Source organism: Buteo buteo, chromosome 23 (assembly GCF_964188355.1).
Source record: "Buteo buteo chromosome 23, bButBut1.hap1.1, whole genome shotgun sequence".
Lineage (NCBI taxonomy): Eukaryota > Metazoa > Chordata > Aves > Accipitriformes > Accipitridae > Buteo > Buteo buteo.
In genome coordinates this window covers 21,903,550-21,930,590 of record NC_134193.1, presented here as the reverse complement: position 1 = coordinate 21,930,590, position 27,041 = coordinate 21,903,550, and the positions used below count along the sequence as shown (strand labels likewise).

Genomic DNA, 27,041 nt, shown 5'->3' with positions numbered 1-27,041 from the left:
CTATACTTGCTTAGAAACCATTTTGCCTTTACAGGATCTGAACTATAATTAAAATGCTGATGCCCTGTTATAATACAGACAGAAGTAGAATTACAAAGAGAAAACAGAACAATTTTCAGGACAGGGCATAACTCACAAACTGAAAGAACAGGTCACGGTGGACAAACTTCTGGTATCAGTCCTTTCCAAGTTTCAGACTTCTGCAGAAACAAAATAGAAGATCCGACAAATAAAAATATTTATTAATTTAAAAAAAATAAAACATCCCATGCTAGGTACTTCTGCTCTTCCCCTTTAAATTTTCCACAGAACACTGGTTTTGTAGCTGCCAATTCTGTGACCTTGCTGGAAGTGACCAAGCCAGAGATCAATTAGTGAGTACAGAAAAGAGAAGCATTCTGCCTGTCCCTTGGGAAGTGCAGCTATGCTTCAGGGTACAAGTGGCATAAGCCTGGAAGATTGTTATCCAGTGGGAGCGCTGATACGCAGGTTGGTTACTAACTGCAAGATGCACAATGCAGCAGAACTGAAAGGAAACAGGAAAACCTCCTTTTTCCTTTGACTTCCACATTTAAAATTTTCCAATAATTTAAAAACACTTTAAATTTTGCACATAATGAAACCTTATTGCACTAAATGATATCTACAACAAATACACCATGCTGGCTTCAAACATATAAATTATGAACATTTGTTAGTACTCTTCCTACTGATGTGCTCCATAGGAAAGTGTCTTTTAAAAATATTGCATATTCTTCACATATCCCCCCATTTAATCACTAATCAAAGTTGGGAAAAGTTTGCCTGTAAAGGTTAATTGAGATTATGCAAAATAAATTAAAAGAAACCTTTTCTGAATCTCAGAAAAAGTTTCCTGACTTTTATTAGCAAAGGAAGAGAAACATCATCAGTAATATTTAAGCATGATCGAAACACCTACCATCTTCAACATACCTTAGAAAAGCATGTTGCTTTTCCTAGAAAGGGAAATGCAGTACAGAGGGTAGAATTCCTTAAAGGGAAAAGAAAGAAAAAAAAAAAAAAGAAAAGAAAAAGAAAAAAAAAAAAGATAGAAAGTAGTTTGCACCAGCAGTACTCAAGTCCTGAAACTAGACAGATCATTGTTCTTCTCTATGATATGGACTGGTTTGGAATATGTTACCCAAAGAGTTACAGCAAGCATTTTTAAGCAAGCTCCATAAACCCTCAGTACATCACCACTATTCCCCATTTGACAGACAGGATGAACCAAAACACAAAAGAATTTGGAGATTTTACTTGTGTTACACACCAAACTACAGTGACGGAGAAAGATAATAGCCCCAGTACCTTAACTTCCAGTTGCATATCTGAACTACCACACAAGTTACCAGAGAGGATAGCGTCCTGCCTTCCTGATACCTCCAGAGAAGCAGCAATGCGTACCCTCTGCTGTCCCCAGTGACACGCAACTCTTTCCAATCCACTTGCACACATTGCCATCTCCACTTTCGCCTTCACACAAAAGACTAACAGAGAATTTGGAATTCCAAGAGTTAGGTGCCATCTCTACATCTACCAAAAGCTACTGCTACCTAATTCATCTGGCTTGTGCTTCTATGCCAAAGTAAGAGGTGACACAAAACATAAAAGTAAAGAGACTTTTACAAGTGTTGGGAGATAGGGAAAATGGTAGCTGATATTTCGGAAGACTACTGAAATTGTTTATCCCATGCAATGAGATCTCATCGCCCCCAGAACCAGACTAAATTATGAGCTACTGATCTCCATTTCACACCCTGCAGTACAGACTACCTGGACCACAGAGCAGTGACTTCAATAATAAAACTATCAAACTTGTAAGTTCTAACTTAACTTGTCTATTAGATCAAGCGATGTAAACAGAACTTCAGAGCAAAGTCTCCCCCCAAGAGACATCAGGAGCACTTATTTATGTATTTCAGTCCCTATTTCCAGTGGCCCACATGGCGTTCAGAAACAAATCAGCCCCTTTTCTCTTGTCAAAGAAAGAGGACCTATTTGCAAGTCAGCAGGAACATCCCAACACTCAGTAAAATTGTTTCACAACACCTTATTAGAGACTTGATGGGGTCATGTAGCACTATCTGCAAAAGCTGACTGATGACAGAATACTTTGGAATTTTCCTGCTCCATGTCCCAAAGATCAGCCCTACAGAACCATATATATTAGATCTTTTTAATTTTGAATTTGAGCTTTTTAAATGCTATCCTGAAAAGGTTATCAGGAAACATAACGCATGATGATGATCACATGTTAATTCTCAATGCTACAACACTTCTGTATGTACTAAATTTCACAGCCTTCTTGTTATCTTTCTCCTGTGACTACACTAGCACTCCAGGAATAGAAAGCCAAGAACCGTGACTCAGACCTCTGTGGTTCATAGCAAAGGGCCCTAAATGCTGAATGTCTTTAGAACACAACTGGGGGGCTTTCCACTAAGAAGATGCAACTGCTGACTGACATATAGCTGTATTCTCAGTACTGCATGAACTCCATCTCTTCAGTATTTAAATCAGTACATAAATATTTCACATAGAACTTAGCCTAAAATAAGCCACCTGCCTGGTTACTACAATGTTACAAGTCTGTCTGCTTGCCTTAATTTGCAAGCAACTATAATGCTATTTGTGTGATACACTGTTCTGTAACGCCTCCCAGAAGCAACCTGAGAGATCAATAGTCCTTAAATAAGTAATCAGAAGAGCTGAAATCATTTAGGTCATCAAATAGCAAGTGGGATAAATAAAAAGTCATAGCTCCATGAACACCTGCATTTAATAGAATTTTTACATTTATTTGAGTTAAATGACAGAAAGGCTGCACACCAAAGCGTAAGAGGCAGAACTGCTTAATAGCATCTATAACAGAAAGCAAAAGAAGGTAACATTACATACCTGCATTAAAATTATTTGGCGGGTTAATTAAAAAAAAAAAAAAAAAAAGAAAGAAACAAGGTACATCAGTTGTCTTCAACTCCCACTCCTTATGCAAGCGAACTTAGATCAAAAATTTGAAGGGAACCTTCTAAACTAAGGCATGAAGCAAAGACAACATTCTGTGTAATGAGACATTTCTACACTCATAGATGTGTTACGCTAAATGTGAGAAAACTTATGTAAAATACGCTCTTCCAAAAATACAGGTACATTTCTGTTCAAATGTCTCAGGTTTAATCTATGTTGCCACATCTACCCTACTGCAGTACAGTATCCTGTCATACCCAGAGTAGGTACCTGTCCCTGCCTTACCCCATTATGAAGACTACTTGCTTGTTGCCTTACTTTAAAATCCTTTACCATCTCCCCTCAAGGAGGCCTCCTACCTGCAGCTCCTTCAGTCTTGGCAGGGAGATCAGTCTTCTCAATTTTCAAACACCTCATTCATTCATTCATTCATTCATTTCTAGACTCCTACTGATCCCTACAGAATGGCTCCACCCTCCACATCTGTATAGGCTCCTGCTTCCTTAAAATGGATTATGGCTATAAAGTTTGCTACCTTCCTTACCACAGCTGGTTGAAAGACTCTCTAAATTATAGCTGATTACAGTCTTCTGAAACTACCGACCTAATCTGACACCATTTTGGACTTGCATTTGGGCAAGTAAACCCTGGGAGATTCTTTCCAGGTGTATGGTCATCACAAGAATACCTATTCTACCAAACCATCTTTACAGACTGGGCTCAATTTTCCCTTAAAAGGGAAATCTGATATACTTCAAAATTGACAGTCAGCACTGCATTCTACATACCCCATATGACACAGACATCCAAATCTTTCACAGTGTTTCAGCAGCACACACAACTTACTTGCTAGTCACAGCTTACTGCAATCTCCAGCTACTAAACAGCCTACATTTAGGTAACATCTTGGCATATCAAAGTTTATGAAATTTTGGGTGTCCTGGTTTCAGCTGGGATAGAGTTAACTGGCTTCCTAGTAGCTGGTACAGTGCTATGTTTTGAGTTCAGTATGTGAAGAATGTTGATAACACTGATGTTTTCAGTTGTTGCTCAGTAGTGTTTAGACTATAGTCAAGGATTTTTCAGCTTCTCATGCCCAGGCAGGGCACCTGACCCAAATTGGCCAACAGTGTATTCCATACCATGGGACGTCCCATCTAGTTTAGGAACTGGGAAGGGGGGGGCAGGGAATCGCCGCTTGGGGACTGGCTGGGTGTCGGTCGGCGGGTGGTGAGCAATTGCCCTGCGCATCATTTGTACATTTCAATCCTTTTATTACTACTGTTGTCATTTTATTAGTGTTATCATTATTAGTTTCTTCTTTTCTGTTCTATTAAACCATTCTTATCTCAACCCACGAGTTTTACTTCTTTTCCCGATTTTCTCCCCCATCCCACTGGATGGGGGTGGAGTGAGTGAGCAGCTGCGTGGTGCTTAGTTGCTGGCTGGGGTTAAACCACGACATTGAGGTACATGCCTAATGTCTGGCATGTGACCTGTATCTGTTGCAGATCTGTTTCCCATTATCACTTTATATGACAAAACTAGTTAGTTAAGCAGCAGCATGCTGGGTACATGGAGCAAAGCGGCTCAAATATTGAAAGGTTACCTCTAGTTTATGCTGTGCAAGGAGCATGGCACACTATCACAGAAAAGACAAAACAGATTTCAAAGAGTAAGCCTTCTACCGTGATTCTGGTTAGAGGGATGTGCCAACACCCATTTGTCAGATCTCAGTTTTAGTGTACTGGACCATATCTGTTTGCTCTAGAACTTCAACTACTTTGAGATGAACAGACATCAGAATTAAACTGCTCTAATCCCATGTTGCGATACTGGGTTTGGGTACCAACACATTCAGGAAACACTCGCACCAGCTTCAACAAGGTCAGTATTTTGTCCCAAGGGTACAGCTTGTGAATGTTTTCCAAATGCCATTGAATTCTGGCTGTAGGGTCACAATATTTTTGTGAAGTTATAAAACTACTTCATTATAACCAAAATTCTCATTATAGCAAGATTTTTAGACCTGATTTCTGACCATAGTTCAAAGCAATTTATTTCTAACAATTACTATTATTCCTAAGAGTTCTCCACTTTCTGTTGATGAAAATTAATCTTGGTAAAGCTTTTTTTAAGTTATTATTATGATGACTGTACTGCCAGCTGCACTCAGACAAACTCTGATTCAAGCTCTAGGCTTCAGGGTCATCGATAGACACTCAGCTATTGCTTCCATCAAAAAAGATGGATCGCCACAGAAAAAAACAGATACAGGAAGGAGAAAATACACAGTTAAAAAAACAAAGAGGAAAAAAAAACCCCAAACACTGAAAACAAAAACTTTTTGTACCAGAAACAGATTGAAAACAGAAAGAAAATTAGCATTTAGGAATGAAAAAGCCTATTCACTGTTGATGTTAAATACAACACCCGCAGAGATGGAAGCTGGGTTTATTTTTGATAGCAGCAAAAACATTAAAGATAAGCCAAATGCATTTAGAAAATACGGGTGCAGTACAAAGGCTCATGTGATGAGAGATATTTTGCTTTTAATCTTGACCTGGAAAACCTCTTGTATGACAGAGTCTCTTCTCAGTGGAGTCACAGTCCTGCCTAGTTACTCTGCCTATTAGTGATAAAAAGGCCACCCAAGTTGTTTCTACTTTGGAAGGATGGCAGGTTTTCAATCCTAAACTTCAAAGGAAAAGGAAAAAACCAACTCAGTATATCTAAGGACCTGCACTAAACTCCTGTCTTCCCTTATCTGGTCCAATCACACTCTTCCCTAAAACAATAACCCTTAAAACTGTATCATCATTTTTCTAGACAGGACATACATATTCCCCTAAATATTTATCTACTTGCCACTGATATATATGAAAATACTCATCTCATATTGATATGAGATAAACATGCACCGTGTCCTGCCCACACAATGGAAAAAACAGCTGATTCCAGATTGGTTCATCATGTCTACAATCCCAGTAATATGTAAGGGCTAACCACATCAACCACAATCATTGTGAGGGTTAAGCAATCACAGGATCAAACCTCAAATGTATATTATAAAGGATTAAGACTGAAAACTCTGGACACCTCTGTGAAGCTCAGTCCTACTTTGGATGTCTGTTCATACAGTCCAGGCTTCTCTAGGGAGGAGAGCTGCAGACCAACGGTCCATCTTCAGAAATTTATGCCATCAAATTGCAATGAGAAACCTGCTGCGTAAGACACTGCCAACCCCACATGCTCAGCTACAACAGGACTGTAGAACCTTCTTTCTGCCATCTTTCCTTATACAGACCATAGAGGCAGAGATGCCCTGTAACTAGCTGCAGCCACCCCATATTCCCATGGGCACAACAGGTAAAAGCATTTCCATTCACAAGAAAAGAAAAAGGTTAAAAGGACAGATTATATATCAACACCCCATTTCCCACAGGAGAGATGTTAAGGATCAGGAGACTTAGATGATCATTTAGGGCCTCACCTTTATGAGAAAGTTTAATTAAATGCTCATTGAAGGTTGGCAACATTATTTGTTTCCAGGCCTTCCTATTGCATAAGGAATGGGTCAGATCAATGCTCCTGTGTAGCCTGGTATTGTGTGTCTCAAAGTGGCAGCAGGAGGTACCACTTTGAGAAAGCCTCTGAGCCTGGCCACTTCCCATGGTCTGTTCTCTCTGTTTTTCCCCAGGGTCCACAATTGTTGTATCAGTGATATCAGAGGGTGTGAAGTCAATAACTACCGCTTTGTCTCACTTCCTTTTCTGTAGAGACTGACATCGTACCGTCAACAAGTTTGTTAGATTCCATCAACCTGCAGAAACACTTTGAGACAGGAATTGAAATCACTTTTTTTTTCCTCCACACTGACAGGAGTGATTATGTGCCCTCTCCTACGTCAGTGATGAGCAATATGGCAGCAGTTCTTTCAAAGAATTCATTCTCTTTCCCATCTGGGCAATGCAATCCGTACTTTGAAAAAACCATTAAATTAACTACAAAGTTTTAATTTCTCAGGAAACACTCCTGGGACACATACCATGATGAAATAATCTCAGCAGAAAACATGTCTGCACACGCACGCTCACATTTTAAAGACGACTATTTACTGCTATGAGTTTTGTCATGGCCACTAGTGGAAAAGTTTTAATTATAACATTCGGCAGTTGCCAGATGGGGGTGAGAATACAACTAGTGGACTTAAGACAGCACAGTCTACAAAACAATTTAGATGTTCAGATGGCCAAGGCTAGCTACATTGCACTGTGCCCTAAACAGCACCTATAAAAATAAGATTAAAGCACTTCTGTTTACAAATGGTTCAGGAAGCTGCTGATTTGCAGGTTCACTATACACAACTTCACTTTGGCTGGTTCTAGCCAAACAAAGTAAGGGATGCAATGACAGTGTCTTACCAAAGGGACTGTAATGCTGAATGCCAATACAGTGTACAGCAATTCACTTTCTAGTTTAAGGAACATTCTGTACCATGACACTCAGCAAAGCCAAGACACATCAAACAAAAATGTGAAATCAGAAGATTAACAAGTACTGCAGCACACACTGAGATATGTACTCTTTTTTTTTTTTTTTAACCTAGACCTTTGTTGTTTTTAATAATTGATCTAAAGTAGCAAATGACTCACTAATTGCACTTCTAAATTGTAACCCAACCTGCAATCAATCACACATGGCATAACTTCTGTTCTTATTTGAAGCTAAATCCACCACAGTGCATGCAGTAGCCTCTCTAATAATTGCATTAGTCATAACCTGAAAGTATTTCCCACTTACTTTGTTCCAGTTTTGCTTGCTTTTCAAGCTGATCCTCATCCCTATCACTAAGAAGATCTCTGAAATGTTACCCCACAGAGCCTGCTCTGGGACTTGAAGAGCACTGTGGTACATTTCATGGTGTGATTCCTCCTCTTTTAGTGTCTAATTTTCCTCCAGTACCATTTTATCTCCTTTGCTCCAGTCTGAAGTCAAACAACTATCATTCAAGATTGCAGCAGATATTAGCAAGTACTCTGTAAAACTCTTAGTAATGAGTTAGGAACACAAAGAACTGCCAGTTTTATGCATGCCATCTTTTGTTTTGCAGCACAGATTCTAGATTTTTAAGTACCCTCTACACTGGATAGTAGTCTGCTTGATTCTCTCCTTTTTATGCCTGAGATATACTTTTTTTTTAAATGAATACAGATCTTGTAAGCATTTGTCAGAATAAAACTCTTTGCTACATCATGCCACAGTTTAACCATCTAGCAGCTGCAGGCCAAACAAAAATGAAGGCAGAATGAAATGAAACGAAACAATAAAAGCTGGGATCAAGTATACACAAAACAAGGTAAATTCTGAGACCTAGGAACGTGGGATGCTTGAAGAACAGCGAGATGGCATTTGAGAACTACCAAACAAGAACTCAGTCAATCAACTTTTGCAGGATCTTCACTAGGAAACAGACATGTTAGAGCCCATGTTAAAGTAAAACTCAACAGTACTCTCACTCCTAACCATGTGGTGAGAACTCAGGCTTAAGTCACATGAGTCCCAGCATAAGGAGAGTGTAAGGAGAGTTGCTTGGTTAGCTTTCAGAAGATCAATACCCACACACAGTTACACCTACCACAAGCAATGCTTATCTACCCTAGCAAAGACTATTCTAGTACTGGTATCATCTCATGTTTCTTTTCCCCTACTGTGAATCTTCTGCCCACATCCTGCAGAAAAACAGATTCAATTAAAATCTGCCAAGTTTTCACTGTTGATTTCCCTTCCCGCACCCCCAGACCACTCCCAGCAATTGACTACTCAGATATTTAGTCTTTGATTTTAATGCATATTTGCAGAAATAATTTTGTTGACTCTGGGTTTTAATACTTGCACAGTCACCCTGTAAAGATAGGGGATTTAAAAAAAAAAAAAGTTTTCCCTTTCTGAATACAGTTTTAATCCGCTCAACATCTATTTTTGTGCTGATTATACTATAACCTTTTAACTTTCACCTTCTGCTCTTTATGTCATTGGGTTTTTTTTATAGAAGACAGATGACATCATGCTTTTCCACTTTGTTTTCTGTATCCTTTGGCATTCTACCTCCCTTCTTTTCTCATGACTTCTCTCTACACAAGCAAATACAGCAAGACAGAAGAGTGGTTTTGGACACTGTTTTGTGTTGTATGGAATTGTTTCCAACCACACTCTTGTTATTAAAGATGAGCTGCTTTTTCAAAATTCAAGATTTTCTTTAAAACAGTTCACATTTGCAAGTCATCTTCTTAGCTTATCACCTTTCTAAATCCAAGCCTCCTGTGTGGAAAGCATTCAAACACCGCCAAACTTCAAAGCACGCAAACAGCCACATTAAATGTGTGATTAGTCCCACTGAAATTAAAGTTAAGCACATGCAATTATTTGTTTTTATAGATTAAAAAGATGTAAAGTCAAGCAAGTTGCTTTTCAAATTCTCCAATTTTTTGTTATTTTTAAGTTCTTGTGAAGCTTATGAGACTAATTTCACATGAAAAGATAGCTTTTTCTATGAAGATTTTTAAAATACGCGCCTCATACAGAGTTATTTTTTCCAATTCAAAGTCTGCCCTTGGATATCTTTGCACAAATCCCATTAACTTTAGTACATGTCTAAAGGCAGAATTTGAAACCTGTAAAGAACTGGGTCACTGGACAATGATAAGTCTCAAACAGAGATTTCTTTTCTGAGTTACAAAAAGAGAAAAATACCTCTTCCCTCAGGCACTATGCGAACATTCCCATATGTCTGTAAACAATACCAAACACTCGAAATTTGGTAGGTTACGTTTCATCCTTGCTCACTTAGGATTTTTCCCTTTACTATAGCTAATAGCCATTTAGTCCTTAATGTAGTATTTGTAGCTGATGCTAGGTCATCCAAGCACACCATTCTGTGGGTCTGCCTCACTGCTGATTTCAGTGCCTGGTTCACTCCAGGCTTAAAACTGGTAGCTATCAACAACTTTTTGTAAAGGGTCCCTCTGTTTTTCTGGGGTTTTTTGGTCCCTAGGAAAACTGGTTTCACATGCTGATCATATATACTAGCTCCTGCCTTACCTCTATTTTTTCTTTAATACTGGTAATAGAATTTCTTTATCACATTTACAGAATACGGCATAATCAGGTAGGAGATCTACAAGCAGGAAAATCAGTCCAGGAAAGGAGGTTTTTTTACAGACTAATTCTACATTTTTTGTGTCAGCAAACATCAGTGAAATAATAGCCTTAGAAGACTTCAGTCACCATGACCATTCTCTGCATTAACATCTCACATCTGTATACTTTTCTCATACAATTGGTTTTATTCCATTAACATACATCTATTACAGCAGAAAACCTACACAGTATGTAAATCAGACCATCCTAACCTAATCTGGCCAGTCAGGAGATAAAAAGAGACAGGACAAGCAACTATGCAGTATTCAGAAGCTGACTACGAGTCCCTTTTCCACACTCATTTTTCCTAGAAAGCTTAGATTTGCCAGAATCATTTAGATAGTCAACCTCTTTTAAAAAAAAAAATAATAAAAAAATCCAAGTTACATACTAACGACGTATACATATACATATAACGACATATATATTTTCAAAGATAATATCACCCTTTAGATTTGCTTCTGCTTACGACTGTGAGGACAGCCTACTGGAATGAACACAAGGCTTGGAATTCTAATCCAGACTATGCTACTTGTGGAATGTGTGACCTCAGGTACAGTGTTTCACCTAACTTAAGTCTCTACAACTCTACAGCCTTTGTGATTCCCTCAGTTGTCTAGGGGATGCTGGTAACATTCAAGAATACATGACAACATCTTAAATATTTCTATGAAAAGATCTGCAGGAAACACACCTATTATTTCCATCATAGTTACATATTTAAAAAAAAATAAAATAACCTTTCTATGCCAGTATTTTGTCCCAAGAAAGAACATAAATATTGTTAATTACTTTAACTTTCATCAAGGTAGCTCTAATTCCAGGTTGCCTTTGGCACAATTCAAGTCCCCATCTCTTATTGAGTATACTTAGAGATATAAATTCAATTTTCTTCCATGAAGTCTAAAGACAGATGTTAACTTTTTTTCCAAACCTCAGATATTCTTTTCCTTCTTAAATTTATATCCTTGTACTGCAGCGCCAAAGCTCTTCCAATCCCCTGTATTCTAAATTAATCCATCAATCCCCTTTCCTCTGTGTTTTTGCCCTTGGCAAATCATTAGCCCAAGGGAGAACTCAACAGAAAAATTCACGATTTCACTCACACCACAGCTGAAAATATCTTTTTTTTTTGCCTCTGCAAAAGCTTCACTATCTGAGATGCCATCTCTTGCAGATTCTTCTCTCCTTACTACATTTCCAGCTTCACTGCACAGCCACTAATTTTCAGAGCTGCCCCTTCCCATTCAACTATCTCCTCCGGCAGCCTTCCTCTGGGCTATATTTGTATTGTGTCTCTATTCGCCATAATCAATTTCAAATAAAAATGTTCTCACGTTAAGTCCTTGGACCAGTCCTTGATTTTCTAGCTATTATCTTCTTGCCCCTTCTCAAGGCCTACACTAATATTTTAAGGCTATACCAGAGATTTAGCTAAACTTATTTTTTGCTTTGAAACCTCTTGATTCTACTAGACTTAGAAGCACTAACTGAGATTCCTCAGATTTGTTTTTCCTTTCAATCCTTAAAACATCATGAGATAAAAGTTTGTCACAAAAGTAGAGCTATGTCTGACTGTTCAGAACTAGGGTGATGCTTTAGCCACAGGCTTGCAAAGAAGTGTACAAAATGTAAGTTTAATTTGAACAAGCTGGACCTCTCACTACATGTAATGTTATTAATGCACACGTGTTTTCTACTTCCACTCTAATGCTGCAAATCACTCTTTTGAATGAAAGTTACTGTTTCACTTCAGCACTGCAAATCTCCTGATCCTACTGCCTTTTGCCAAAGTTCCCTCATAGGCCGCTTCAGCACAGCATGTTGTGTACTGATTATTTTGGCACAGAGCTCCCTAGTCAACTGTCTTTCATCTTTACAGCCTATACAAAATTAGTTTTGAAAAGTGTAAAAAGTGGTATTAAATATGATTGCCATGGACTTATATGTTGAAAGCTGGGTTTGAAAAGGCACTTAACCTAGAAAACCTGGCAGAAATTTTTAAGCACTCATGTGAAGGCATTGGCCATTTAAACGTTGAAGCAAAACCGTAAAAGTTCTACGGAACGCACATCCAAAGAAGAAAAAACCCACCAGACTCAACCCTCCCTCCTCGTACCTAAAGGTTTTGGCATGCTAGCACTTCTCTGAAGAGTCTGATGAACAACAGTACTTGGAGCTCTCTCTTCAGCTTCATCATAGCGCCCATCTGCTCTAGAACAGTCAGATGTCTGGGATTAGGAAGAATTATCACTGAAAGCTAACTTGAACCCATTTGTCTTGATTTCTAGAAGAGAAAGATGGAGATCATTGAAGGCAGCCCGACCTGCCTGAACACACCACAAAACTGCCTTGATTCTAATGTCCTCAGACAACCACTGAGGATTCCATACGGAGAGCAACTACTCACGTGGAAGCGCTACTTCTGCAGCTCCTTTTAGGAAACTGCTTTAGATTTTGCGGCGGGATATGAAACCCATCAAGGGCGTGCACTGCCTGGGCGAGGGGTGCCAGGGCCCTCCCTCACACCTCGCCCCCGCCTTCGCCCCCTCCCCTCAACCTTCCCCCATCCCTCCCTCTGGCCCGGAGGGATGACAGGCCCAGCGGCCAGGCCCTGTCAGCGCCCGCCAGCCCAGCAACTCCCTGCCCCTTCGGCCGGCGGGGACGGCTCTGCCCGTGGCGAGTATTTACACTCACGGCCCTGGGCCGCGGCAAGCGGGGCCGGGTGACGGTGAAACCACACGCCCAGTCTCCGCCGAGATGCCCCGGCGCGGGGGCGGCGGCGGCGGCTCCGGCTCCTCCCCGGCCTGAGCGGAGACGGGGCAGGGACGATCGTCTCTCCACACACACACCTGCCTCCCGCCGCGCCGCCAGGCCCGGCCGCCCCTCAGTCAGGGATGGGGAGGACCCTACCGCGCCCCTTACGCACTCTGCGCCCGACACGCTAGCACCTACGGCATTTGCGCAACGGGAGCCCTCTCAGGTGCAGCGCCCGCGTTGACGACGTTACGGAGAATTCGTAAGGAACACTAACCTCTTTGAGGGGCTTTGCGTAAGCGACGTTCCTAGGTGCGGGCTTGGCCGCTCCTAACCCGCGTAGCCGCAGGACCTCTCTGAGCCGCAGAGAGCCCTCTCCCCGGGCGGCGGGCGGGATTACGCAGTTTACGCAGGGAGTAGCGGCCCCAGGTAGGAAACCGGAGGGGCCGAGCCGAGAAGCTCTACGTCAATTCCGTAAGGCTGCGCCGGCCTGCCGCGAGGAGGGAGGAAACGGCCGGTTCCGCGCCCTTACGGAATTGGCGCGGCGGCCCGGCATCCCCCTACGCAGTTGGCGTAAGGCTCTCTCTCAGGTGCAGGGAGGGGGCGGGCTCACGTTGCCCGGCAGCCCCAGCCTATGGGGGCGCCGGGCGCTGTCACGTGCCGGAGCCCCGCTCGCCGCTGCGGAGCCGGAGGAGCTGGACGGGGCCACGGAGCCGGGACGGGGCCGGGGGGCTGCGCCGGGGCCGGCGGCGAGCGGGGTGAGGCGGGCGAGCGGCGGGGCTCGGTCGGCGGGGAGGGGTCGGGGCGGTAGATCAACCCTCCCTGCGCGCCCCTGAGGGGAGGCGGGCGCCGGGCACCGCTCCTCCCACTGCACCGGGCACTGCGGGCAGGAGGCAAGGGCAGGACACGGCGCTGGGGGGGATGGGAGGCGGTGTGTGAGGGGAGGCGGTGTGTGAGGAGAAGGGGGGGGGGCGGAGGGCGCTGCTGCGCGCGCGGCGGCCGTTGGTGGTGGTGGTGGGGGGGGGTGTCTCCGCGCCCTGAGGGGCCGCCAGCCCGCGGGCGGGGGCGGTGATGAGGGGCTCGGCGCGGCGGAGGGCGCAGGCGGCCGGCCGGCCTTGCGCCGGTTGAGCGGTGCGTACCTGTCCGCGGGCGCGCAGGTGCCTGCGGGAGGGGAGGGAGAGAGGGCGGGAGGGAGCTGCGGCCGGGTCAGGAGGTCTGGCTGCGCGGCCGCGGGGAGCGGTGGTGGAAAGTTGCCCGGTGTGTGTGTGGTGGTCCCGTCCCTGACAGCCCGCCATCGCCCGCCCGCGCTGCGGCCAGGTGCCGTGAGAGGGGAGGTGCGAGGAGCCGGGTCCCCTCCGGCAGGCCGTTCTGCGCGGCAGCCATGGCTCACCGTCAAAAGTTTGCTCTAGCTCGGTGGCTGCAGCCCATCGCCCTGCCCCGCTCCTCTGACCCGCGTTCGGAAGCAGCGGTGTGCTCGGGAGCCCGTCGGTTTGTGCGGCGTCCTGGGGAGACCCGCGTCCCTCTGGTACCTTTACCGGCTTCCTGGGTTTCGAGGAGAATATCGGCGGAGTTTTGGTTCGTGGTGGTTTGGTTTTGTTTTTGTTTTCTTTCTTTCTTTTTTCTCTTTCTATTCTGGATTTGCTTTGCGCTGGATTTTGTTAATCGTCCAGCCACTAATTTTTCTGGAAGTGAGAACTTAAAAACACATAACCGCGGAGTCATATGCAGGCTACTCAATAGAGCAAAACTTGAGTTTTGAATCCAGATAGAAATATGCATTATCTAGCTAAAAGTCTTATTATTTATTTACATGGCTCTGAAAATGGTGCCGTGTGATTTACAGAAAGTAAGAAGAAAATGTCCTGCTCCAGAGAGCGTGCATTCCAAATAGTTCGTGCACAGAATACAGCAGTACAAGAAATTTATAAAATGGGGGTCCTGGATATGTCTGAATCTTTTTTTTTTTTTTTTTCTTTAGCTGCGTACTATAGTTTGTTAACATTTTTAAAAAGTTTTATCATACTTTGTCTGAAAACTTAGAAATTCTAAGTGGGGTCAAAGTAAAGAAAGACTTAAGTGGGCATTGTTTTCAGGATCATAACGTATGTCAAACCTCCAGTTCCAAAAAATGAAATTAAAATAGCTGGGCTATTTAACTTAAATTAAAATAGTTGTGTGTTCTAGTGTGCAATTGAAACCTGGCCTTCTAGGGTAAAGACAGAAAACTAAAATAATTTCCTTCATTCATGCAGAAATAATTTAACATCCTTGGAAAGAATGAAGGACTGTTTGCAAAACTTGGTCTTATTTTGTTTTATTTTTAAAGATATGGTAACCATTTTTGAGAGACCCAAAGGAAGCAACTGTGGAGGCAGAGAGGGCCTAATGTTTGCAGGAAGGAAGGAAGGAGGATGGAACAGTGCTGTCTATACTTGGAGGGGAGGCCTTAAAAACAAACGTTTTGGAATGGGAAGGGAGGAAGGCCTGACAGTGTCTCCATGGAGGTTATATTGCTGTGTTCCTTTATTTGCACAAGGTCATTGCTTGTAGTTTCTGAAAAGCAAAAGTGTTTTCCAAGAATTTAAATAGTCTACCTCTTAGATGGGCCATCCAAAATTTGTAAAAGCTGGGTTGTAGTTATTTCCTGCCAGTGTAGAGAGGACAAAGCAATCCATGTCAGCAGACTGCAGCTGGCTGTGTAGCTTCTACTAAATTCCTGGTCATTTTTAGGAAGTTGGACTTGCCTCTGGAAGTTCTTGGCATGTGTCATTTTCTTCTCTCTGGAACTTTCCAATCATTTTCCTCTGCTTCACTTTGGTGTAGAATGAAGGGAGAGATGTGGGGAAAAGAGTGGGTAAGGATTGCTAATAGTAAGGTTTTAATATTTTCAGTTTTCTGTTTCTCAGAATCTTGTTGTTGACAGCGCAAGTCTAGTGCTGCTTTGGCATTTCTAGTAGAATCTTTAGTCCTTTCTTATTTCTTTATCTTTAGTTCTTTCTTATTCCCATTTTTATAAAGGGGTTTTATTTGTATAGGCTGTTCATCCAAACCAATCATTATTATTGAAGTATTGACAATATTATCGTCTCTCCACAAAGAAGATGCTGATGAAGTGCCAGTTCTTGCTCCAAGTGATTGACAGGCTAAATGCAAGGTAGAAATCTAGGAGTTAATTTCTTGGGGAACTGGAGAAAGATTCTATCTAGAAATACTCGTGTGTTGGGGGGTGAGGGGAGTCCCGTGTGATAACTGGTATGAATGTTGCTGAAGAACTGACCAAATCCAGCTTTGTGGTTTGTCCTAGAAGGAATTTCAGACATGATTGATTTCATACCAAAGGTTCAGAAGCACACAAGAAGAAAGAGTAAGCAAATGGAAAGATATAACAGAAGATGGCAAAAGGCATGCCATGCCTAAATGTTAGAGAAGTAGTTTAAATTCTGGTGGATATGCAGATTTCGGTGACCCGTGTTTCTGACTTCTAAGCAATTTTTTCCATGGATGTTCATTCAGTAACATGATGCTTAAGGTTGCAGAGCTCTCTTCTTTTGAAGCCCCTCAGTTAACGTTCCTCAAAGGCCTGTGGGTGGACTGAGATTTTTTTTTTTTTTTGAACTGTGAAATCCTGTTTGGAAATAAAAATAATAAAAAAAAGTAGTCGAAGAAGCTGCTTCATGTTATGAAAAACCTCACTGTAAAAGCTGCACTTTTTCCACGTTGCTTTGGAAGCAGCTGAACTTTGTAACTTGGCATGTAAATAGAGCTCTTTGAAGAGCACATCCATGGCTGGAAAGAGGGGAGAGGGAAATGCCCTGGCTGCTTAACAAGCTTTTGAGTGTAAAAAGCCACTGTGAGCATGCTTGTTGAAGTATCTGTTAAAACATAGAAGTTTGCAGAGTCTTGTTCTTGGTTGTGGTGAGATACATAGACCTAGAAGTGGCCAACACATCTAAGTGTAAGTACGAAACAGTAAAAAAGTGGCAGTTTGTGTATTTCTATAGACTGGGCTGGGTGAGGGAGAGTACTTGGGGCAGTTGAGAGGAAGGTACCTGGGAGTGTGTTGGTCATCTGAGGGAGATGCTAGGCGAGTGAGAATGCAGAAGTTCAATCTACACCTCACTAGGCTAACTTTCATCTCTTGGTGAGTTAGGACTTATGGTAAGCCTAGCCATGCCAACAGAGGATTTTAGCATAGCATTTTGATTTCTGTAACGTACTTTGTATTGAGGTTGGGGGAGGGCGGACTTTTCTGTTCTAACAACACGCGCACGAGGAGCACTTGGCTGATGTAGTGTCCTGGATTTGCTATAAACTGAGCAATATTGGCAAGTAAAGATTGCTTTACTGCTACATATGCTGCAGTGATGAAATCAAAAGGAAAAATCCTGTTTAAAGCACCATGAAAAATAGTTACAGATTTAAATAGCAGAAAAATGCAAGTCTCAAACATTTCTGTAGAAATCATAGTTTTGAGTATGTTTGTTGTACTTGCAGCATGATTTGATAAATAGAAACTTTGTACTTAATATGTAAGGAAACAGATGCCTAAACTGCCCTACCTGAAAATATTTGCTTATATTTTTCATTGAAAGCGATAATTAATACAAGCTACAAGATTAGAGACAATTTTTTTTCAGTTGTACTTCTGCATTTCTTGGCACTTGTGTAGTTTTTCTTTCTTAAGTGCAAGTCTTCCACTGAGCAATGATGACAGAAAACATAGATAGTGGCACACACACTATGTCAACTCACAGAGGCGTAGTGTTTCTATTTAACTTTTTTGAAAACCCTAATTCATGTCCCTTTAAGAAAAAGCATGCATAGGAATTCTTATGAATGATATGAGTGCGTTAACATAAACTTCTTGCACTTTGGATTTTTGAACTTTATTTTGTAGCTAAGTTACCTTGTGTTTCTGGTCCCCTCACTCTAACTATCATGGAAGAGAAGAGGACTGAGAGAATTCTTGGACTCTCCTCCATGTTGGTCTGTTGCCTTGTATTCATATTTCTGCTTTGCAACGCATATACTGACCTTTCTGTTAATTTCCTATGCTGTATTGGAATGTAGACAAGGTGCTGGTTACAGGAGAAGCATAAGAAAAAATTCAGGGTATGTCATTTGTTCTGCTGTTACTGAAAGGTATGTAAAGCATGGTACTGGGCTACTCTGTCCTTCCTTCTCCACTGGCTAAAACCAAGAACTCTGAGACTAATCCAATGTGTGGATTTTCCATGCAGCTGAGTGGGACCGCTGTGTTACTGGGCCACCTGGACATCTGCCGACTGGCTTCTCAAGTAATAAAGGCCATGGATTATTAAAACCCATGCACTTGTTTTACTTATTGATTTTTCTATAACTATGCAAAACTTTATAACTCCTTTGTAGTAAAATATTTTCGTAACATGCTGGTAAATTAAAGGTGTAAATGGATGTTGAAGAGGAATAATCTTATGAAATCCAGTTGCTAACTCATTTTAGGGGATCTCTTGGACTGTGGAAACTTAAGTGATCTTGCCACATGGGTTGATTTAAATTAGTTCTCTTATGTTGTGGTTTGGCATGTTATTTAAGAGCCTCAAGATGCTACTTGTGATTGACATAACAAAATGTAAATTATATGCTGTTTTACTAGGCTCTAATTTATCTGTCGTAAGGTTTGTGTACCAATAGTACTGAGCTCTTCTTACAGTAATGTTTCTCTTTCATGTAATGTCTACATAGGGGAATTAAATTACTCTTAATTGTATGCTTAAAAATAAAATAAAATTGGGGTGTGTCTGGCTATCACAGTAAATTAAATTTTGCTGCTTCTTATTCTTTTTGTGCATTTACTTTAAATTGACTGTTGGAAAATTAAATGTTTGAATATCTGGTTGGGAAGAATACTCTTACTAGTTGGTAATCATGAGATGTCATGGAACTTGAAGAAATCCTAGAAAACAGAATTGGTTAAGATTTTAGACCTTGAAGTTTGATGTAGCTAGTGCTGAAGAAGTGAAACAATGATTGAAGCAGAACTTAGCATTTAGCTTGACAGTAAATGAACTAAATGGTGAGGAACTGCTGTTGCCTCTTAGAAATTGCCCCATGGTAGGAGCAGAAAAGGGCAAGTTGATTTTAGAGGCCTTTACTTTTCTGTTTCATCTGATTCTTGGGAGGGGAGACACTTTCACTAAACACATTTCTTGTTCAACTTGTAATACAGCAAATTTGAGTGTTAGCGTAGTGTTTTAAGTATTGGGCCCTAAAGTGTCTTTAGTATTCTCTGAGACACAGGTATAACGTTACATGTGGGAATGTTTCTCCCAAGCTATTGGATTGAGTTGATTATGACCCTAAACAAAATCTTCCCCTAATCCTAGTTCTCAGCTGGCGGTACCTGCCTTCCTGGAAAAGCATAAACAGACTACAGGTGTGTGTGTGTGTGTGAAGCCCAGACACACAAGCTCTTTGAAGCTGGTTTGGAAACAAGTGTTGCATATTTCTAGAAATGAGCTTTGGCAGTCACTGTAGAGGCTGAGGAGGCTTGGGAGCAGGGTCATCTTGGGCATGCAACGCTGCGGATTTCCTCCAGTGAGGTTTTGCCACAAAATGGTTTATCCTGGTGCCAATGATATTGTGAAACTGATACTTTTTTTTTTCTATATTTTAGAGGGGGTGGGTCCTGTAACAGTGGATTGTGGTGTCATGGTTAATCTTGGAAGAGGCATTAAAAATTTCATTACTAGTTGTAGGGCATTGGGTGACTTTGTTTTTTGTTATGGTGTAGCAGCCAAAGCATTGTTACTAAAAGCCTATTTAACCCTTTCCATAAAAATGGTATCTCTCTTGAATGTCCTCATACTTGCTCTTTAAAAAGAACGTGCAAAACTCAGCAAGGAAACAAACCAGCACACTGCATGCTGAATTTAGTTGCCATTGTTGAAATAGGTGATGGTCATGGTCTTAAAATTGCTAGCTAGTATATACCTGAATAAAGAAGTTTAACTTACATGGTCTTGTTACAGCCTCCTTAGCAAGACATTGAATAGCTATACTAAACGTATCACCTGGAGACTGGATGAAAACCTGCAGTTAAGATGGTACAAATCAGTCCATTAAAAAAACAAATTACAGTTTGTATTAAAAAGCAAAAAAAAAAACCAAAGGCATTTGAGTTCTCTGTCCTATGGGAGTCAGCTGTCAAGAGTGAAGCTGGTAGTGTGTTTCTGTTATAGTACGTAGCATGTATGTAAAAGGTCCGATGGGGTTATGTAGATAAGATGAATGGGATTGGGTTGTGGATGTTTTTGTTAACCATAGAAACAAATAACATGTTATCAGTGGATCTGAAAGTGCTGACTAACGTGTGTTAACATTTAATCAATTTTGGAGTTGAATTTAAATAACGGCTATTTATGTGGTGTTAATTATCTGGTCCTAAGTGTGGCTGCAGTGCTTTTGCAGCTCTGAGCCGGTGGGGAGTGGTAGCAGTCAGCACAACCTGCATGGCTGGTTTTTCCAGCTATGCTGTGAGGAAGCTGTGTGATGTTCTGAAGGCTTCAGTTTGCCAGTATGAACGCAAGAACCAAAATTAGTCATTTATTCCTATTTGTTGATCCTTCTGTGCTGAAGGGACAGCTTGTTGCCTATGGAAACTTGCTCTTTTTCTCTGGTTATGGGGTGCTGTAGTTTGCTCTCTGACCCTCTATGCGCTTAGTACTTTTCTACTTTCCTTATCTACTTTGCTTGATTTCTGTATGTATAATGTGACAATTTTTTAATATTTGCTTTAATGGAAAAGACTCTGGAATAGAAGGGGGAGCAGTAGGTGCACAGCGTGTGTCTTCAGGGTGTGAAGCACCAGAGAATACACGCAGACACTGGAAAACCGGGGGCTGTGGTATGATGGGACAAGCAGGAAACATGGAGCTCCAAGTAAGATAGTTGAAAGGAAGGGGTTGCAAGGAATCCATAAAGGATTATATGGAAGACTATAAAGTGCTTGTAGAGAAAATTGAGGATTGGAAGGTACCCATAAAAATCTGGGAAGTATTTAGCCCCATAATATCATACGTTGTGGTAGTTGTGCTACCCTCAGAGCCAAGCCTGGACTGACTTCAGAGTCAATTAGTAAGAGAAATTTCAGTTGGATTGTACTTTACTGTGGCTGTGGATTCTAGAAACCTGACTGGCTAATTTTTTTTTTTTCCTTTTTATATAGAGACTTGAAAGGTGTGCCTGGGGGGGGGGGGGGTGTGTCTTCTGTTAATTAACAGTACTTTAGATGAGTGTTAGTTATGTAACTCCTCACCCTGAAACAAAGAGAAGGAAAAATGTGTATGGCCTCAGTTCTTGGCTTCTGCAGTTCCTTTCTTGAACAGTAAGTGCAGCGAGAACTGGAGATTTCCCCCCGCCCCCTTAAGTAAACTAGACTGAAATCCTACCTGAGAACCTATTGGAGCTGGCGGCTAGACTCTTAACTAAAATGAATGAGCTTGGGCTCATCTCATTTGCCTCACGAAGACTTTTGACATTGCTAGATAGAGAAATGAGACATCAGATGTAATCTCTGGTATCTGCTGGAATTATTTTGTAAATGCATATGGTACAGAGACTTAGAACGTTTGGATTTCTACTCCTCTTCCAATCCTAATCTCTTTCCCTTTACTCTGATAGCTGGTTTAGCTCAACAGAATAATAGGAAAACCTAAATGCCCAAGAACTGATTTCTCTCCACCTCTGCTTTGAAGAATGCCTTTTTCATGTCATAGGTTCTTAGTGATTGTCGTATTTTCAGAGAGCTAAAACTGTTTGGTAAGGAGCTATTCAATGTCCTAATGCTTCATGATCTCTTGATTTGATGTCTAGGTAATTGGACTTAATAAATAGATTAGGGCTTCTTTGGTTACCCGGTCATGCTGTCCAAGTCTTTAATCATATAGAGACTTAATTTGTTTCTTTAAAGTAATCAACTATGCCATTTGGATGACCTTAAAGAGTGTATCACTGGGCTTGAAATTTAGTGCTTCTTATGCATGGTAACCAGGGATGTTACATTGTGTGCATCACAGTCAAGCCCAGGATAATTGTGAGCATTCCTTCTAAAACTGGAACCTGGTAAAAAGCCCAATGAGTAAACTCTTCAATACTAGACACACAGCAACATCGTGATCCAGAGAAGAAGGTCTGGTGGCTAAACTGGAAGTATTGATTAGGGGAGCATTTGTCCCCCTTTCAGGTTCTGCCACTGATTTACTGCACAATTTCATTTCTTTGTGTCTGAAGTTCCCCTATAAAGACCTGAAATGTTTCCCTCTATTACAAAAACTGTTATTTTAAAACCAGTAATAAATGTACTCTGGTAAATGTGGTGACAAGTGTTCTAGAAAAGCCAGGAAGAAAGGCAACTACTGGGAAGGTGGGGAGAGACAAAGCTGATAACTTCTTTGGTTCTGGTGGGTGAGGGTGAAATTGGTGACTGCCAAAAATATGAGCTCAGAGAAGTAGCTTGTTCTGCTCTGAGCCCACATCTGTACACACCTCCTCATCTCTACAGATGGCCAGGAGGCTGAAGAGAGAACACAGTTGTCTAAATTTGTGTAAGAGAAAAGGATCATGACTCCCACCTTAGAGGCGAAAAAGAACCTCCTGTAACTGGGGTATTTTTGACAATTTAAAAAATTTGGTTGAATTTTCAGTCTTAGCAAATTATGTAAAACCTGACACTGTTCGTAGTTGCTAAATAAATAATTTTTTTATATTGCTTTGTATTAGAAGATGGTTGGCTGCAACTGTACTCTCTATTCCTTCAAAATGAGCCTGCTAAGGAATAAATTTGATCCAGAAGTCTTTTTTGCATGCTTATGCTTTAACAACTTAGAAGATACTTTTCCACTTTAGATTTCATAGTACTTCACATTTTAGAAAAAAAAACCATCACCGATGGTACTATTTGAGTCAATCATGATAAAAGGCACAAAAATAAAACCAAAATATTTTCCTCTTTATGTTTCTTCTCTACTAACATTAGTGTAGAAATAAGATTGTCTTTTGCAGTTTGACTATTTCCATACAGTCTGCTTTATCTTCTGGGGGAATTCAGTCGTTTTCCTTTTGTTAGCCTGTGAGATAAAGGATATTGTTTAAAGCAGGTAGCTGGGAATCAGCATTATATAAGTAGTGAACTTGACCAAAAATCTGTTTTTCTGGATGTGGCCTCATGTAATAAACCAATAGTAAGAGTAGTTTACAAAGTACATCTTTGACAGTTCTCTGATTAACCTCTGTTCTTTGCAGACAGGGGTTGAATACTGAATGTTCCTGAATTGTGACTGTATATATTGCTCCCTTCCACCCCGAACACTGAAGAACCTGAAACTGGAGACTTCCTGACCCTTTTAAAAACAAATGAGCAATATTGCTTAACTTCTTGCTATGGGTCAGGAGCCTGAGCTTCATGCCAAGTTTGTGTGAAATAAAGTAAGAGTGCAGAGTTAAGAAAAAACTCTTGCAAAGAGCACTTGTATGGAACTACTGATAAAGCTGCGACTGTTGAGGCACTGTGACTTATTAAAGCAGATTCTTTAAAGGGAAATGAGTATACGGCCTGCCCTAAACATTCTTCAGTCAGTTACAGTTCTTAACTGAAAAACTTACCGAGTGCATAGAGGCAATATTTTGTGTTCCTTAATATGGATTCTGAATTAGTGTTAAAATAACTGCGTGTTACAAATGGATCTGCTTTTTCTGTGTAGTTGGGTACTAACTTACCTCTGTTTTGGTTCTCTTTGAGATGCTTCCAAGTGTGCTTTTAGTAATGCAACATAAGCATAGTGTCATTGTCATAACAGCATTCCACCCTCAGTGAGAAGTTGCAGCAGCACCATACAATGATGCAGTTGGTCTCTCCCTTACAGGATGATGTTGGTCACCCTTCTAGCACCATGTCTACAAAACTTTATCTGATGGCTATGTTTAGGTCCATGAAATTTTGGAGAGGAAAAAGTGTACTGAAAAAATATTAAGGGAAAGAGTATTCAGAAGAGTTTGCAGAGAAACAGGCAAATACAGAGTTGAGCTAAGCTGATTGGGATCAGTGAATTACCCAGTGAGGTAGAGAGAGTCCAGGTGAAACTGTCAAATGTTCCTTCAGTATTTGGAGTATCCATTTACTGATGCTTCTGTGGTTACTGCAGGGTTTGAATATCTTGTACTCGTGCTTCTGCAGTTGCTGTAGGAACTGTTGGCTCGGGCTGTCTCTTTGCAGTTCTCCTTCAGAGAAAGAACTGCTCGAGGAGAGCTTGTCTAGGCATGGGACTCAGTGGTATGTTTATTGTTTTCTTTCACCCTGCGATCTGTAATCTTTATTTTAATATAAATCCTTTGGATAGCTGCTTTTCTTTTGCTTGTAAATGTTTGATCTCTATGTGGTACTCGCAGTAAAGGAGTTCTGTTGTGCCAGAAGAACAAAGACTTGCTTTCTGTTTGCACTGGGGACTACTAATTTGCAGTAGTCAACTGTTTTTACTGCCAGTTTTAGCAGGTGCACCTTGTCTCAATGAGTTCTCTTTACCCTCATCACACAGTACAGTAGCAAGTCTCATGCACGGTACATAGAAGATTGAATTTTGGCTGAGAGCTAAGGAGTACAGGGATTTGCTGTACTTCCCCTCTCTTTCCTTTTCCTTGCTCTGTTTCCATTATTTGTGCTCATCTTGTGTTGCAGTTGAACTAGATGATAGTTGTAGGTCCCTTCCAACTGAAAATATTCTATTCTAACAAAGTTTGAAGTATCTACTGAAAAGACTTTGTGTGCATTTGTAGAATTTATGTTGATAGATTGGATAGTAGTTCAATAATATACATGTACAAAATGCAGTCTTAAGTTTTCTTCATATTTCAGAATGTTGGAACAGATCAGAAAATTTGACAGTCTATATACTGTACAAAGAGTCTGTAGTGGTCATTCATAGAAGTGTGTAGAAAGAAGGTTGTTAGTGTGGAAAAGATTGAAAAATGGGTTTTGGCTGCACTTGTTGAGAAAGAAAAATACCTTTTAAGTTTGTCATGAGGTCGCAAAAACTTGCTGTTCTCTTCCTGATATGTAAAGAATGGGGATGTTGGAGGGAAGGGGGAGAGCAGGCAGAACTCATGCAGGGTTGGTTGATAGGGCCTTCTCTGCTGTTCTTCCACATTGCAGCACTTCCAGTCTGCAGTAGCGCGAAACTGGGTTTCCTCTTGCCAGTCTCTCTGTAGCAGTTGAGCACTGGCAGCACAAGAACAGCTTGCAGATATTCCAGCACAGAAGCAATTAAACAGGGTAGCTGTTAAAAACTAGTATGGGGGGAAGGAGAAAAGCTGGTAGCTTTTAGACCTCTCTGTTTGCTGTACAGGAGACAAAATTGCTTGCCTGGAGATCCAAATATCCAGAATGCATGAAGCCCAAGGGAAGCAGTACATGTTTGTTACATGTGTGCATTTGCTTTTCTTTTGTTTCTTCCTTAGGAGCCTGAGAGAAGATGGGGTTAGAAGGGGGCAAAAGGAGTATCAATAGGGACGAAAAGTGGCCTTTTGGCAGAGTTGGGCTTGTTGTAGGGATCATCATATTGAAGTACGCACTCTGTAGTCTCCTTGTTAACAAATGTAGGATCAAAGTAGCCATCCTGAATGAACTCACAGAAATTATAAACTGCTACTAGATGGCTGGAGCTTAGTGTGGAGAAGGTTGAAGAGATACTGTTTGAAGTGTATGATTTGGGTACAAGCAGGGGAAGTGATGACATATGTACTCCTGGTCATCCAGGAGTTGCCAATTTCTCTTCTGATTTGTAAGAGAGATGCTGTCAGACCCTCCATCCTTTTTGTTTGTTTTGGGGTGTTTTAGGTGACTACCTAATATCTAGTGTGAAGGCTGGGGTTGTTTTCTTTTAATTGGTTGATATTTTTGTTGTTGTTCATTTGGTTTTTTGAGAGAGAAGAATGAACTCTTATCCTCCGTAGCCTGCTCCTATGCTGCATAGAGCTTTAGAAATGCCAAGTGGCAAAGACAACTGCCTTTGGTTTATTTTTTCCTTCAAAACCAAACAATATGCTAGAATTTGGTATCCAGAGTGAGATGCTTGATGCTCAGGAGTGGGCTGCTTTATAGAGTGGGGCTGCAAAGCTTCCCCTTATCTTGCATAATGGCTCAGATACCTTGCTAGTGTCCTGAAATGTTCTTATATTTCTGGCTTCTGTTGTTCCTGAGAACAGACTGTGTGTGTCCTGCTCCATTGTCCTCTTTTGAAAAAGACATGTTAGGTTCCTGAGTCCATGTCAGTTTAACTTTCAAAAGAGTGGAGTGCTCAAAAAATTTGATGCCTGAAAATAGGACACATTCTGAGGTAGATTCCTGAGTTTAATCACGCTATTTTCAGATATTGAATTGCTAGTTTGAATCTCATGAATCTACAGGTAATTGTTGTCAAGCATTTAATATGAGAGTTTGCCAGGCTGACCTATGAAGAAGTATGGTTGTGGCCCTATGAGGGAGAGATTGAATAGCAAAAGCAGCTAGCAATGCAGTGTGTGTTCAAATTCAACTAAAGAAGCCGAAATAAAGGTGGAAAGCTAGAAAGCGGGGGAGAGAGCATACTCCGTGCTTGATGTATATAGTAAATGGAAAACTACTTTTTTAAGTCCTACAACTGATTTACTATGGCATTGGGCAAGCTACTTAAGTCATCAGGCAGTGGAGTCTCTTCTAAATGCAAACAGCATAACATTTACACTTATTACAGCAATTGGAGAAGTAAAGTTTATGAAGTGTTGTGAAATCCCTGTGTGTGTAGCTAAGGTCTGATATTTTTTTGCTAATAAAAGTGTGTTGAAGCTTGATACTGCAATCAAAATGGAAGAGACTGAGTAATGTTTTTTAGTCTCTGCTGTTAAGTCAAACCTGAAGATCGCCATCTCCCACAGGTTAGCAATGCAACGTTGGATAGAACTGTCTGTTTATCAGTAGATGGAGAAGTAGTTTCCCAGATTGCTTTGGTTTGTAACCTATGAGCTGTTCCATTCAATTTATTGTTCATGGTGTTGCAAAAAACCTTAATCTCTTGAGTGGCTGTAGA

General features: G+C 41.2%; 2 protein-coding genes across 10 annotated transcripts in view; one reads left to right on the top strand and one right to left on the bottom strand.

Annotated features, from left to right (window-relative positions):
• Positions 1–13,513, bottom strand: part of CRB2 (crumbs cell polarity complex component 2) — a 76,616-nt gene extending 63,103 nt beyond the window's left edge. Inside the window, exons 1-3 of the mRNA XM_075054613.1 lie at positions 13,223–13,513; positions 12,308–12,475; positions 137–200 (exon numbers count right to left, since the gene is read on the bottom strand). The gene's annotated coding sequence lies outside the window, so the exon portion shown is untranslated. The remainder of the gene's footprint in view (positions 1–136; positions 201–12,307; positions 12,476–13,222) is intronic.
• STRBP (spermatid perinuclear RNA binding protein) overlaps positions 13,008–27,041 on the top strand; it is a 65,223-nt gene continuing 51,189 nt past the window's right edge. For 7 of the 9 annotated variants that reach the window (XR_012654047.1, XM_075054626.1, XM_075054627.1 and 4 more), the window contains exon 1: positions 13,008–13,207. The gene's annotated coding sequence lies outside the window, so the exon portion shown is untranslated. Of the gene's footprint in view, positions 13,208–13,612; positions 13,704–14,198; positions 14,521–27,041 lie in introns of those variants that run through there. The other 2 variants (XM_075054620.1, XM_075054621.1) reach the window with 2 other exon arrangements.